This window comes from Chlorocebus sabaeus, chromosome 9 (genome assembly GCF_047675955.1).
Source record: "Chlorocebus sabaeus isolate Y175 chromosome 9, mChlSab1.0.hap1, whole genome shotgun sequence".
NCBI classification, from domain to species: Eukaryota; Metazoa; Chordata; class Mammalia; order Primates; family Cercopithecidae; genus Chlorocebus; species Chlorocebus sabaeus.
In genome coordinates, this window is record NC_132912.1 from 46,774,914 (window position 1) to 46,780,998 (window position 6,085).

Genomic DNA, 6,085 nt, shown 5'->3' on the forward strand with positions numbered 1-6,085 from the left:
GCACTTTGGGAGGCTGAGGTGGGCGGATCACCTGAGGTCGGGAGTTCAAGACCAGCCTGACCAACATGGAGAAACCCCGTCTCTACTAAAAATACAAAATTAGCTGGGCGTGGTGGCACATGCCTGTAATCCAAGCTACTCAGGAGGCTGAGGCAGGAGAATCACTTGAACCCCGGAGGTGGAGGCTGCAGTGAGCCAAGATCGTACCATTGCACTCCAGCCTGGCAACAGAGTGAGACTCGGTCTCAAAAAAAAAAAAAAAAAAGAACTCAGGCTGTTGTTTCAGAACCCAAAGTTGAGGACTAGAGAAAGGACTTATTCTGATTTAAAATAATCCTTTTTTTTCTGAGACAGGGTCTGGCTCTGTCATCTAGGCTGGAGTGCAGTGGTGCAACCTCACTACAACCTCTACTTCAGCCTCCCAAGTAGCTGGAACTACAGGCACATGCCACCACACACGGCTATATTTTTTGTAGAGATGAGGTCTCATCATGTTGTCCAGGCTAGTCTCAAACTCCTGAGCTCAAGCCATCAGCCCACCTCAACCTCCCAAAGTGCTAGGAATAGAGGCATGAGCCATGGCACCCAGCTCTCTTTTTAAAATTTCTATATATTTTTTCTTTTCTTTCTTTCTTTTTTTTTAAAATTTATTTCTTAAAACTGGGTCTCACTCTCTCACCCAGACTGGAGTACAGTAGCATGTGGCAGCCTCAACCTCCTGGGCTAAAGCAATCTTCCCACCTTAGCCTCCGCATTAGCTAGGACCACAGGCGCGTGTCACTATGCCCAGCTAATTTTTTTTTTTTTTTTTTTTTTTTGAGATGGAGTTTCGCTCTTGTTGCCCAGGCTGGAGTGCAATGGCGCGATCTTGCCTCACCACAACCTCTGCCCCCTGGGTTCAAGCGATTCTTCTGCCTCAGCCTCCTGAGAAGCTGGGATTACAGGCATATGCCACCATGCCTGGCTAATTTTGTTTCGCTTTTTCTTTAGTAGAGACGGGGTTTTTCCATGTTGGTCAGGCTGGTCTTGAACTCCCAGCCTCAGGTGATCTGCCCACCTCAGCCTCCCAAAGTGCTGGGATTACAGGCATGAGTCACTGCACCCGGGCCAGTGAATTTTTTTGATGTAGAGATGGGCTCTCACTGTGTTGCCTAGGCTGCTCTGTAACTCCTGCGTTCAAGCAATTCTCCCACCTCAGCCTCCCAAAGTGCTGGGACTACAGGGGTGAGCCACAGCACCTGGCCTGCCTCTTTTTTCTCAACTAAACCAAACCAAACCAAAACAAAAAAACCTTACATTTATGATAATTATAGATTCACATGCAATTGTAAAAAATAATACAGAGAGATAAGCCAGTTTCCCCCAGTGGCAACTTCTTGTATAACTATAGTACACTATATCACAACAGAATATTGAAACTGCTAGAAACATCGGTCTTACTGAGATTTCACCAGTGTTAGAACACTCATTTGTGTGTGCATGTATGTTTAGCTCTGTGTAACTTTATCACCCGTGATTCCTGTGACCACCACAGTCAAGATCTAGAACAGCTCATCACTAGGATCCCTCATGCTCCTCTTTTATAGCCAAACCCATTTCCCTCCCTACTTAGGCCCCCCAGGCCTAACCTCTGGCAACCACTAAACTGTCCTCTATCTCTTTAATTTTGTTATTTCCAGAATGTTAGGACCTGGCACGGTGGCTCACACCTGTAATCCCAAAACTTTGGGAAGCTGAGGCGGGTGGATCATCTAAGGTTAGGAGTTCGAGACCAGCCTGACCAACATGTTGAAACCCTGTCTCTACTGAAAATACAAAATTAGCCAGGTGTGGTGGCAGGCGCCTATAATCCCAGCTACTCCAGAGGCTGAAGCAGGTGAATCGCTTAAACCCGGGAGGAAGAGGTGCAGTAAGCTGAGACTGCACCACTGCATTCCAACCTGGACAATAGAGTGAGACTCTGTCTCAAAAAAAAAGAAAAAAAGAATGTTAGGCTGGGTGTGGCGGCACATGCCTGTAGTCCCAGCTACTTAGGATAAAGCAGTTGAACCACTGGAGAGTTTGAGGCTGCAGTGAGCCCTGATTGTGATCATGCCATTGTACTCGAGCCTCGGTGACAGAGCAAGGCCCGGTCTCAAGAAAAAGAAAAAAAAAAAAAAAAGGGAGCTATGATCTCACAACTGCTCTTTAGCATGGGCAACAGAGTAAGATTCTTTTTTTTTTTTTTTAAGACGGAGTCTCACTCTGTCGCCAGGCTGGAGTGCAATGGCCTGATCTTGGCTCACTGCACTCTCCACCTCCTGGGTTCAAGCCATTCTCCTGCCTAAGCCTCCTGAGTAGCTAGGACTGCAGGCGTGTGCCACCACACCCAGCTAATTTTTGTAATTTTAGTAGAGATGGGATTTCACCATGTTGGCCAGGATGGTCTGGAACTCCTGACCTCAGGCGATCTGCCTGCCTCATCCTCCCAAAGTGCTGGGATTATAGGTGTGAGCCACCGCTCCCAGCCTGATTCTGTCTTTTTAAAAAAACAAAAACAATAAAACTGAGATGCCTTGAGACTTGATGCATCTGCCAGCGCCCAAATCATGAGGGTGGTCTTAGTGCAGGTGACTTATCTCCCATACTGCTAAGTACTCAGGGGCTGCTTCTTGAAAGGTAACTAGGCCGGGCGGGCGCGGTGGCTCACGCCTGTAATCTCAGCACTTTGGGAGGCCGAGGTGCGCAGATTGCCTGAGGTCAGGAGTTCCAGACCAGCCTGGCCAACATGGTGAAACCCTGTGTATACTAAAAATACGAAAATTAGCCGGGTGTGGTGGCGGGTGCCTGGAATCCCAGCTACTCGGGAGGCGGAGACAAGAGAATCGCTCGAACCTGGGAGGAGATTACAGTGAGCCGAGATTACGCCATTGCACTCCAGCCTGGGCAACATAACGAGACCCCGTCTCAAAAAACAAAAAACAAAAAACGAAAAAAAAGAAAAGAAAAGAAAGGTAACTAGCCCTCTCCTGCAAAAAACGTGGCCTTGATTCAGAACACTCAGAGTTTCAGGGTTTGGCCTGAGTGTTTACTGAAACTCATCAGAGGCGCCACATGAAATCATTAGGAACACAGGTACCTCTTTGATGGGGCCTATGCTGTCATTTGTAGCAGATGGCAGAGCAGCTTGTGGAGTCTTTGCATCCTTCTGGTCACCTGGTAATTAGCAGTAGTAGTATTTTCTTTTATTTTTTTTGAGACAGGGTCTAACTGTCACCCAGGCTGAGGTGCAGTGGTGCAATCTTGGCTCACTGCAACCTCTGCCTCCTGGGCTCAAGTGATCCTGCCACCTCAGCCTCCCAAGTAGCTGGCCTACAGGTGTGAGCCACCATGGGCCCGAGTAATTTTTATATTTTTTGTAGAGTTGGGGGTCTCGCTATATTGTCCAAGTTGCTCAAACTCCTCAGCTCGGCCAGGCACACTGGCTCACACCTGTAATCCTAGCACTTTGGGAGGCCGAGGTGGGTGGATCACCTAAGGTCCGGAGTTCAAGACCAGCCTGGCCAACATGGTAAAACCCCATCTCTACTAAAAATACAAAAATTAGCTGGGCATGGCAACATGCACCTGTAATCCCAGCTACTCAGGGAGCTAAGGCAGAATCGCTTGACTAGGGAGGCGGAGGTTGCAATGAGCCGAGATCGCACCACTGCACTCCAGCCTGGGTAAGAGTGAGACTCTGTCTTAAAACAAAACAAAACAAAACAAACAACAACAAAAAACCCTCCTCAGTTCAAGCGATCCACCTGCCTCAGCCTCCCAAAGCACTGGCATTACAGGTATGAGCCACTGTGCCAGGCCTCAGGGTATTTTCAAGTGTTAAAGCAGCTTTCTCCAAAATCCAAAACTACTACCCAAAATTATGCCTCTTTTTTAGTGATAAGAGTTTCTGTAACCAGGACCCTTGAGATTTCAACACCTGGCATTTTTAGTGACTCAAATAATGAAAATTCTTATCAGGTCCTTACTTGCTTACATGTTAACCACTCGCTTTTTGCCCAATATTTCTTGTTTCCATAATGAAATTATAAACTGCTGGAATACTGTTCCTTGTGAAGGAGGGGTTAACTTCAGGGCCATAAAAAAATTTTGCAGAACGAATGAGTATCTTTAAACACACTGTGACCAGCTGCAGACACCCAGAAGTCTGGTTATTCAAGACACTATGTGAGACTGAAGAAACATAGACTTTTCCCCTCTTAGTTCTCTGAAACTGCTCCTCCCTTATTCTCTAGCTGTGTAAAAACTCCCTAAGCCCGCCATGGTGGCGTATGCCTGTAATCCCAGCACTTTGGAAGGCAGAGGCTATAGTGTACGATGTCAATTGTGTATCTGCAGCAAGTTCGGCCTCAATATGACCTCCCAGGAGTGGAGGACCACTAGGTTGCCTAAGGAGGGGTGAACTGGCCCAGGTTGAAAACGGAGGTCAAAACTTCCATGCTGAGGCCGTGCGCGGTGGCTCACGCTTGTAATACCAGCACTTTGAGACACTGCACTCCAGCTTGGGTGATACAGGGAGATCCCATCTCTAAAAATAAAAAACAAAAAAAACCCTCCACGCTGCTTCTTTTTGTTAAGGCAGATTTCTCACCTTGGCCAAATCAAGTAACCCTTTATCTCCAAGCACCTGTGTCTCGATGTTTGGCATCAGCTACACAAGCCTGCATTTGGGGTTCTACAACATAACAACATGCAGTATCTTGACCTTTACCTTGCAGGGAATGTCCTTGTCATGCCCAAGGCCACAGGTTGAAAAACATTTCCTATAACAGTGTCAGTAAATATTTTAGGTTTTGTGGGCCATGTGGTCTCTGATACAACTACCCATCTGCCTGCCTGCTGTAACGCCTGGGCAGCCATAGACAGTATTAACAAATGGGCATGGCTGTGTGAAATAGGCCTGGCTGGGTGCCATGGTACACGCCTGAAATCCTAGAACTTTGGGAGGCCAAAGAGTGCAGATCACTTGAGCTGAGAAGTTCAAGACCAGTCTGGGCAACATAGTGAGACCCCGTCTCTACAAATACAGAAATTAGCTGGGAATAGTGGTGTGGGACTCCAGTCCCAGCTACTTGGGAGGCTGACACTGCAGCGAGCCAGCATCATGCCACTAGACCCCAACCTGGGAATCAGAGGGAGATTTGCTCCTCCCCAAGTTAACAATCCTGGAGCAAGGAGATGTGTTGTGCTGTCCATGTTATGTTGTTACCTTGGGATGTCAGGTCATCTAACACATTCCCTTTCCCATCCCCTGAAGCCCTTTCCACCCATGCATCCTAAATCTAGCAGACTTCCAGGGGTGTGCAGGTACTCTTTGAATCTCCACCACTCTACAAAATCCGAGGTCTCATCTTCACCGCATTCCAGCCCCATTTCCAGCTGAAACTCCAGTTTCCAATGGAAACTTCACTGTTTCTCCGAGTTTCCCTCACCTGTAGTCCTCTGCTTCCCCATGCAATGCTGACACTCAAAGCATGGTAGGCCCATGGGTAGGCAGAGATCCCGGATCAGGGCTATAGCAAGGATAGTTCTCTCTAGGTTTCTCCTATGCCAGTCTTCTGCATCCCTGTATCCTGCCATTCCTGGTGATGCTGCTGCCCTCACATCAGGCCATCCAAGCATGCAGAACACTGGAACTAAGGACTGTACCTAAGCTGAGCCTCTGAAGCCCAATGGAGCTAGAAAAGGCTGAAGACTTCACAGACTTAATTTTTAATGCAACTCTCAGGGGTTTAACCAAAAGCATTTACTCTTTAAGATACTAATGAAGACCCTTAATACTGATAAAATCATATAACACTATACAGCTAGTAAAGGGGGAAAATAAACATTTTTGAATAGAATGGTTTTAAATAAACTCCACATTTTAAAGTCCTAATGGTTTGTATTTAGCATAAGGTTTAAAATGATAGTAATACTGTATGCTATACGTAGAGCTGCCTGAATTTCAACACTGCTTTGTTGCCTAGGTGGGTAGCAATTTGAAAACAGGTCTTGAGCTTGGTAATGGGTATCCTGTCATAACCTAATCAACAAATGCACCCTA